Here is a 9,534-nt window from a genome sequence, read left to right as displayed (position 1 = left end):
ACACAGAGGCCCATGCAGAAAGGCGGTAGGGGGCCACTATGGGGTCCGCACACCAGACACAGAGCCCATGCAGAAAGGCGGTAGGGGGCCACTATGGGGTCCGCACACCAGACACAGAGGCCATGCAGAAAGGCGGTAGGGGGCCACTATGCGGTCCGCACACCAGACACAGAGGCCCTGCAAGGGAGGCATGGAGCACCCGGGTGTAGGCACACCAGGATCCACAGCCCGGCTCTCCACCCCTGGCTGACCTCGCTGTGAAGTTAAGAGACGGTTTGTGCTGAGAGCTCAGTAAGGCCGTCATCCGCCGAGTGCTTCCCACCACAGCCCATGGGCAGGCATGAGAGTCATGCCCCCCACAAGCCACAGCTTCACTCATGCAAGGACATTCTGGGGGCTGGGACGTCCTAGCCAGTGGCTAGAACTGGGTGTGACCATGGGCCCCCTTGGCCGGGGAGAAAAGGAGGTGTCCCTAGATCCCAAGTCACCCGGGGCCGCAGCAAAGGGAGGAGGACCTTGCATCACTCCAGGGTGCCACGTGGACGAACAGAGGTGTAACACTGGGAGCGTGGCTGGCGGTGTTGGACATTCAGAACACATCTGCCCAAAACAAACATGGCCTTTACTTCTCCCAGCTCCCAGAAACAAAGTAAACAGAAGGATCACGTCTGGACGCCAGGGACCAGCCCCCTCACTGTTACAGCCCTATCCCCCCAGGCCGGAGTCTGACCACTCCGTGTCACCTGCCTCTACTCCTGTCGTGACTGTCAACTTTCTGGATTTCAGAAAGTCAAACCCACAAGGGGAGCCTTTCCTCAGGGGGTGGAGGTGTCTCTCCTACCCGCACCCCTACCCCAGGGTCTGAGATGACATCACAAATCAAACCCGGTATTCTGCAGAGAGACACAGGTTCAAACTATGGGCAGCCTTGCATCAGCTGTAAAGGGTCCAGTCCCTTGCTCAGCCCACTGTGTCACCAAGAGGGAGGGTGGGCGGGTGGCCAAAGAGGGCTCCGTTTTACAGTCCAGGAAGGGGTGGTCTGGGCCCCACGGCTGGTGTAGGCAGTGGCACTGGATGTGAAGCAAAGCTGGGCACTAGTGGCTGTGCCTTGGGCTGCTGTGCTGGCAGAGCCTGCTGGAGGAGTCAAGGGGCACTGATTCAACACTGGCTGTATTTCTGGAACCAGAGTTAGTACCGAGGGTGCGGTGGCATGGTGGTTATAACCTTTCCAAAGTCCTCATCTTTCAGGGATTTGGACTGAAAGTTCTACGAATTAAACGTGTCTGGAATGTGCTTCATAATATGAGGGGTGAAAATGAGTGGGGTCTGGAAGAAACGGGCCAGCCCAGAGCTGCTCCTGCCCGCGGAAGCTTCTCAGAGGGAAGAGGGCGCACCTCCCTTCTCCCCAGGCCCCCAGCACCCCGTTCCTCCACACACACACTGCATGCTGTGTCCTCACAGCAACTGTGGGATCCAGGGTTCTGCCTTGTACCCACTCTCCACCTTCATGGGATGGGGAAGAAGCTGAGGAGCCGCCTGTGAGGAAGTGGGGCAGGGTGGGGCAGATGGACTCAGGTGGAGTGACTTGGAGGAAGGCAGCAGTGCCAGAGAACCCTGTGCCTTAAAGTCTAGACACACGAAACCTTCGTGTTGCTATCCCTCCTTTACCCCTCGTACCTGCCCTGCGGGAATGTGCAGCAGAAGCGGGTGTGGTCTCCTGGGGGTAAACCCTTGCTCCTCTTCTCGGGAAGCGGCGGGGTGCGGGGCGGCAAGCCAGGGCTCACAGGGACCCTGGACACTGGCGGGGCCGGAAGCCAGTGTGCTAGAATGTGAACCTGAAGGGTCTGTGAGCATGTATAGGGGCTCAACCAGGCCTGCTAGCTGAAGGGTGGGAGACAGGGCAGGAGAACTAATTTCACCACTCAGTCCTCCCGTGGTGAGGGGCTCCCACACAGCCTGCTGGCAGCTGCTTCATTCTGAGGGGCTCTTTGCTGTGTGGGCAAGCCCCCCTCAGGAAGGCAGCCTGGCCATTAGCTGCCTGTCACAGCAGCAGCCTCATCCTCAGCAAACGCACTCCATCCCTGGGACCGTGGCAGGGAAGCTGTGGGTCCTTTGGGGACAGGCCTGGGGAGCCAGATGTGCTATTGCTGCTCTCCCCAGGGCGCCACAGGACAGGGATGGAGCTCCATCTCCCAGAGGAGGAGGCAGAGGCTCAGAGATCCTCCCTGGGGCCCACCTCCCCGGGTCTCCCACTCAGCTGCCCACGAAGCCCATGCTATAGAGCCCACAGGCACTGCCTGCCGGGCCCAGCAGAGAGAGAGGCAGAGGCCACCCTTGCCAGTCGGGTGAAAGTCGGAGTGAGCAGGCAGCCTGCCTTAGACACAAGAGGATCTGAAACTGCCCAGAGAGGAAACTCAGACAAACCACAAAAGTCCTCGAACGCCGAGCAAAAAACTCAGCAGTGAGTGGGTCTGGTGAGATCCTCAAGGACCCAGGCCATGCGCAGTGGCTCAGGCCTGTGACCCGAGCACCTTGGGAGGGGCAGGAGGATCCCCTGAAGCCAGGAGTTCAAGACCAGCCTGGGCAACATAGTAAGTCTCTGATTCTATGAAAATTTTAAAAAATTAGCCAGGCCTGGTGGTGCACCTAGAATCCCAGCTACTCAGGAGGCTGAGGTTGGGAGGATCACTTGAGCCTGGGAGCATGAGGACACAGTCAGCTGTGATCGCACTGCTGCACTCTAGCCTGGATGTCAGAGCAAGCCCCTGACACACACACACACACGATCTGGAATGCCACGGAGATTTCCAAGGTAGCCAGTACACACACACACACACACACACACACACACACACACACACGATCTGGAATGCCATGGAGATTTCCAAGGTAGCCAGCAGGGAGGGCAATGGCCAGCCTCCCCGAACACTGACTAGCCCCCTCCCTGGGTCCCACTCATGCCCTATCCAGGAGGGGCTCTGTGCTGGATATGGAAGGGATGTTGGTGAGGTGGCCCGAGTCCTACCTATCCTCACCATTGCTGTGTATTGCTGTGTGGCCCCAGGCAGGCATACCTCTGGCCCAGAAGCTGTGGGTGCTCCCCCGAACACACACACACACACACACACGCACGATCTGGAATGCCACGGAGATTTCCAAGGTAGCCAGCAGGGAGGGCAATGGCCAGCCTCCCCGAACACTGACTAGCCCCCTCCCTGGGTCCCACTCATGCCCTATCCAGGAGGGGCTCTGTGCTGGATATGGAAGGGATGTTGGTGAGGTGGCCCGAGTCCTACCTATCCTCACCATTGCTGTGTGGCCCCAGGCAGGCACACCTCTGGCCCAGAAGCTGTGGGTGCTCCCCCGAACCCCTCCCAAGGTCCCTGGACTCCGCCTTCCTCTCCATAGGGCGCAGGAGGACCTGAATGAAAAGCAGAAATTCAGCCCCCTTTAGGCTGACCCAGCCCAGAATTTATCAGAAAAGATGCTGAGTCCTGGATCGTTTCAGGGCTGTGGACAAACAAGGAAGGAATGGGAATCTGTAAAGCTGCCACCAAAGAAAACACCCAGAAAAGCCGGCAGCAGCCTCCCTGACCCCTCCCGCCGTTCCACGGCCCTCCTGGGGATCAGGGACCTAGAGGCAGGAGCAGGCACACCACCTGGCCAGCACAGCAGCACAGCCTTCAGGCACTCCACAGACGGAGGACAGAGGGGTGCTGTCCCCAATGCCATACCCTGGGGCAGACCAGCCAAGGGGCAGCGGCTGGACCATGGGGGCATCTCCAGCCTGGTTTGGCCCCAGAACACAAAGCCCTTATTTGGGGTCCAGGAAGGAGGAGTCCCAGCTTTCAGCAAACAGGCAGGGCTGGAAGGACGGCCTGCCAAGGCCACTCCGGCTATAGCATGGGTCAGGAGGAGCGGTGGCAGGGAGGGACAGGCTACACAGCTCTGCAGGGGCTCAGCCGGGCCTGCCAGCTAAAGGGTGGGAGACAGGAGCACCAGAACCAGGGGTGGGGGTGCTGGAGGAAACGAGGGGAGGCCTTTCCGAGGGGTTCCCCATTCCCCAGGGGTCTCCAGCCCTGGGATTTCCATAGCCCTGGGCCTCTGTACCCTGAGGGTCCCCATGTCCCTGACTGGGTGGCCCCCACTGCGGCACTCCAGCCTGTCTCCTGGACTCTGTCCTGCATCAGTGGGGGTCAGATGAGCACCATCTTCCATAGGTGGAGGGGACGCTCAGAGGTTAAGGGGCACAAGGTCACCCAGGCAGAGAAGGCCAGAGCCAGCTTGAACAAAGCTGGACATCCACGCCAGACTCACCGCCAGCACCCCACAGCCCCAGAATTCTCGGGATAATGCTGGGAGCGGTGCTGTGATTGCCTGTGGCAGGAAGGAGCTGAGCCTGTGAGAAGGGACCCCAGCCTGCTGCCCCCACACCCGAAACTAACCCGGCCAACCGAGCACCTGTCCCCAGGCGGCCAGAGGGGCCTCCTCCCTGGCCCACGTGGTGACCAGCGGCCACCCTGGGGCCACCCTCCAGGACTCGGGAAACTGGATCTGTCCGGGCAGGGCTGCCTTCAGTGACAGACGGAGCCAACTGCTTCCTTCTGTGGAGCCAGGGGAGAAGTCGGGGGTTGGGGGCCCCCTGTCGCCCTGGAGGAGCCCTGGGGAGGGCAGCTGGGCATCATGGGCCCCACCCGAGCAGGCACGGCCAGTCCTGGCGCCTACTCCTCAGGGGACTCTGCCCGGTGCCGTGAGCCCCCATGCACAGCGCACTTGCTCTCCCACAGCTGCCTGGCCGCCTGTCTACAGACCCAGCCCTGTCCCCGGGTGCTTCAGCGGACTGGTGGGGCTGTCCTGGGGCATGGCCCCAGACGCACTGGGCAGGTTGCAGCTGCCAGTACCGCCTCTCCCGTGACTATCCCCGTACCCCACAGTTCTCCCCATTCTGCACCCCCCAGTGCCTTCCAGACCTAAGACCTCATACGCCTCCTGCTTTCTGAACCCAGGGCCTGTGCTTCTCCATGGCCCCACGGCCCTGGGAGAATGGCCTCTCAGAAGGTTTCCCTTCCTGCCATGACGCCCCCACAGCCTTCTAGCCACACCCTATCACCTCTTCCAAGCTCTGTCCCCACCCGCCTCTCTACCCCTGTGGGACCCTCATGAGGGGCGTAAGGAGGCCTGACCCTCCTCTGCACACAGTGGGAACGAGGAAGCCAGCCCCATAGACACGGGTTGGGAGGGCCACTGCCACGTAGTCAGGGTCTCCCACAGGGCTGGGAAGGGCAGGAGAGCCACGACTCAGGCAGGGGACTCTCTTCAGAGGGGCAGTGAGTGAGGACAGCACCTGGCCCTTTACAAGGAAGGGGACACCGTGCTCTCAGAGGGACACAGCCTCAGGGTCAGGCCCTGGAACTCCGCCGACCGTGCACTTCCTAAAACAAAGCTGCGGCGGGCCCACCCAGCACCCATCTGTCTGCTCCATCTCCTCTCGGCCGGCCTGCCGAGCGCCAAACTCACAAAACACCCCGGCCAAGGAGTCAAGCCTGGCCTTACCGCTCTCCCACCCAGCCATGCCAAGTCAGGACAAGGCGCCAGCAGGGCCACAGCTCTCAGACCATCCCCTTGGTTATCTCGTCCATGTTCTCTGCCCGCCCCCAACCACAAACGCGGAGGACTGCAGGGAGCCCCCAGGTCTGTTGCCCGGACAGACCCGAGGCAGAGCTAAGAGCAGAGCGTGGGCGTGCAGCACACCTGTCTGTGAGTCCACAGCCCACAGAGCCACTGTGCTTGACCCTTGTCTCCTACCCAGCCCCTGGCACCAGCAAGGGCCTGGTCAGTGCACCCAGGGCTCAGTCCTGTGGTGTGGGCAGATGGGGGCGGGTGGCACCGTGGACCCGCAGCTCACACAGGTGCCCCTTTGCGCATTTTGCTCCCTGTAGGATTGTCAGGCCAGGGCTGCAGGGACGCATGCCACAGGGAGAGCATCCCCTCAGCTGCTTATGGCAGATTCTTCTTCCTTCTGCCACATGACAGGTTACAGCTACAACACTCAACACTCCTGCAGGGGCCAGGCACCCCGCACAGATGTATCTGTGCCTCATCTCGGTCAGTGCTCACACAGAGGCTAAGGACGTCCCGTCCCCGATCCCACAGCTCCTAGGTACCGACTCGGAGCCCCAGGTCCTCATAGGTGCACCGAGGGCACTCCCTCTGCCCCAGACTCCAGGCCCGACCAGCAGCCGCCTCTGCAGATCACACCCGAGTCCACCGGGTGCTCTGGGAAATGCTGCAGCTGGTTAACAAGCCACACTCAGAAAGACCCAGCCGGCAACTTCTGAACATCACCGCACCCTCAGCAGGACACTTTTCCAAGTGGCTGGAGAAGTTGTCCCCACGACACTTCATTAACTTCTGACGAACTCAGTATCTTAGGGGCCTGCAGCAAGGAGGGGGGCGGGGGCTTGTTCCAAGCCCCGTCTTCCCAACACAAGGCTCCGAAGGCCCCACGAGGAGGCAGCCTGTGAACTGACTCTCAGGGAACAGCCACAGGCTGGTACCAGATGCAGACAGCCAACAGCACAGACACAACAGGGTCCGAGCCTCCAATCACACGCACAGGTCCTGTCTCCACTGGGAGCTCAATCAGCAGTGGCCAGAAGACTCACAATTTAAACCATCAACAGGTGAATGGCCCAAAATGTGACACTGTCTCTTTAAAAGAGCTCTCGGGCATGGTGGCTCACACCTATAATCTCAGCACTTCGGGAGGCTCAGATGGGTGGATCACCTGAGGTCAGGAGTTCAAGACCAGCATGGCCAACATGGCGAAACTCCATCTTTACCAAAAAATAAAAATAAAAATAGCCAGGTGTGGTGGCAGGCACCTGCAACCCCAGCTACTTGGGAGGCTGAGGCAGGGAGAATTGCTTGAACCCAGGAGGTGGAGGTTGCAGTGAGGGGAAATCATGCCATGACACACCAGCCTGGGCAACAGAATGAGACTCTGTCTCAAAATAAACAAATAAATGAGCTCTTAAGGATCGTGGCCGAGCATGGTGGCTCATGCTTGTAATCCCAGCACTTCAGGAGGCTGAGGCGGGTGGGTCACTTACGGCCAGAAGTTTGAGACCAGCCTGGCCAACATGGTGAAACTCTATTTCTACTAAAAATACAAACAAACAAATAAGCGAGCCCTCAAGCATCTCACATGGCAGGAGTCCAGGAACCGGAGCAGGGAGGCCCGGGCACAGGGGCCCATGATTTCACAGAAAGGAGAGGCAAAGAAAGCCCTATGCTCCACCACCAGCTGGGCACCTCTACAAGGTGGCAGTACCAACAAAAACACAGGAGCAAGGCCATTCTTGGCAAATGCTGACCCAAATGCACCTGGCGCCCCACCATGCTTTGCCACCTGTACATCTCTTCTGCTCCAACAAGGGGGCGGAGCCACAGGGGTCAGGAAGGCCCCAGGCAGACCAACTAGTTCCAAAACCTTCTTATGGCAAGAAGCTTTGCATTCTGCCTTGATTCATCCAGTTACCTTTTAGCTTCAACCAGACACTGGCTTTGTGGTATAAGGGACCTGCCGGCCAGGCGCGGTAGCTCATGCCTATAATCCCAGCACTTTGGGAGGCCAAGGCAGGTGGATCACGAGGTAAGGAGCTTGAGACCAGCCTGGCCAATATAGTGAAACCCTGTATCTACTAAAAATACAAAAAAAATAGCGGTGCATGGTGGCAGACGCCTGTAATCCCAGCTACTTGGGAGGCTGAAGGAGGAGAACCACTAGAACCCAAGAGGTGGGGGTTGCAGTGAACTGAGATGGTGCCACTGCACTCCAGCCTGGGTGACAATGCGAGACTCCATCTCAAGGGGAAAAAAAAAAAAAAGGAACCTGCCTGGGACAGGAACCCCGTCAGGTCAGTTATACCTTGATGATTGGGTCAAGGAAGCAAGAGGAGGATCCTCTGACCAACTGCTTTAACTGCTTTGAAAACCAAGAGACCTGCAGCATGACTTCAGGCAAGCCCCCACCTCCCAGACAGCAACGCTGGGAAAGGTAGACCCCGGCTCCCCACACCCCGCCCCAGTACCGGAGAAGTGGGCCGACGAGCGGCTGAACAGACACAGCACAGCTGTTGGTTTTGTGCCAATCACCCCACTTGGGAAACCCCGAGCCACCATGCCTCAGAGAAAGTGGTGGCACTTCCTGGTGGCACCAGGAATGGGACGAGGCCATCACCGCCCGCCTGGTGCACAGGGCTCCTGCGGCTGGCACCTCCAGAGCCTGGAGGAAGAGGGCAGAGGAAGGGACCGCAGGCTGCAGCAGGCCTGGCTGCTCCGCTTTGCACACCCCCACTTTCACTTTCTGGGTATGACTACTCCAGAGTGTAGGGCACGGAGTGTTTGCAAGTCCCGTCCCTCATTCAAAGCTCACTCACTTCCGACGCAGGCGCGAGTTGTCAAAGGAAAATAATTACTCTGCTTTCTAAAACAAAACAAAATAAAACGGGAGTGACTGCCCACCCGGAGAAAGCTTTTGAAATCCCTCCTCCCCGGATGTCCCAGCGGCAGGGCTCAGGCTGGAGCTCCTCCCTGTCTTTCCAGGCACCCGGTGCCCTGCTGAGGCACTGGGCCTCCGAGGCTACCGGGAAGGTCAGAAAGAAACGCCCCTCGCTCGCCTGCAGCCTGTCCCGTCACAGCGAGTGCCTTATCTTTCCTGATCAGTAACCACCAGCACACATCAAGGCCTCAACAGAGAAAAACGGCAAACACAGACTTTTATTTGCAAATGAGAGGCTGCATCAGGGCTGCCAGGGAAGGACCCCGGAGGGAGGTGTCCCTAACCCCTGAGGCCAGCCCCTTGCAGGGATTTAGACCTTCCTTAGACCCCGTTGGAAGCCAGTAACAAACTACTTTCCCCAGAAAAATGCCACACAACTTTGCATAGATTTCAGAATCTCCCCGGGGCCACTGCATGGACCCAGAAAAAACCCTCCATTTTAAAGGAAAAGGGGAAAACCTACAAAAGAGGAGGGAAAAAGAAAATTCTTTTCCTCTTCTGTTTCTTCTCACAGGGGAGGGCGGGGGAGGGCAGGACACGCGAAGCTGTCTCTTGCAGTTCCAGTCCAATTACTCTGCCCACCAATGCACTACAGTCTCCCCTCCTGGTTAACTTTTGCAGACAATGGCCAAGTTTAATGTAAGGGAGAGAAACCCCAGCTACATATTTCTGAGCAGAAAGCTTTCAACCAAAATTAAGGATCGCAACCACTCAAGCACTGGGTCCAATGGAGGAACTCACACGATGGACGCCGGGTCCCTGCTCCCGGTGGGTCACGGCGGGCCGAGTTCTGGGACGCCCGCCCTCCAGGGAAAGGAGGCCGCGCGAAGCCCCCATCCCGGCCCTGCCCCCATACGAGCAACCGGTGGAATGAGACTTCCCGCAAGCCCCAGCTTTATTCACAGGGAGCCCACCAGGGCCATGTGGGTGTACAAGGTTCGGGGTGCGCATTTCTCCCCGGATGGGCTTGT

The sequence above is a fragment of the Rhinopithecus bieti genome, unplaced genomic scaffold (genome assembly GCF_001698545.2).
Source record: "Rhinopithecus bieti isolate Rb0 unplaced genomic scaffold, ASM169854v2 scaffold_2205, whole genome shotgun sequence".
Classification (NCBI taxonomy): Eukaryota; Metazoa; Chordata; class Mammalia; order Primates; family Cercopithecidae; genus Rhinopithecus; species Rhinopithecus bieti.
This window is presented reverse-complemented; position numbering follows the sequence as displayed.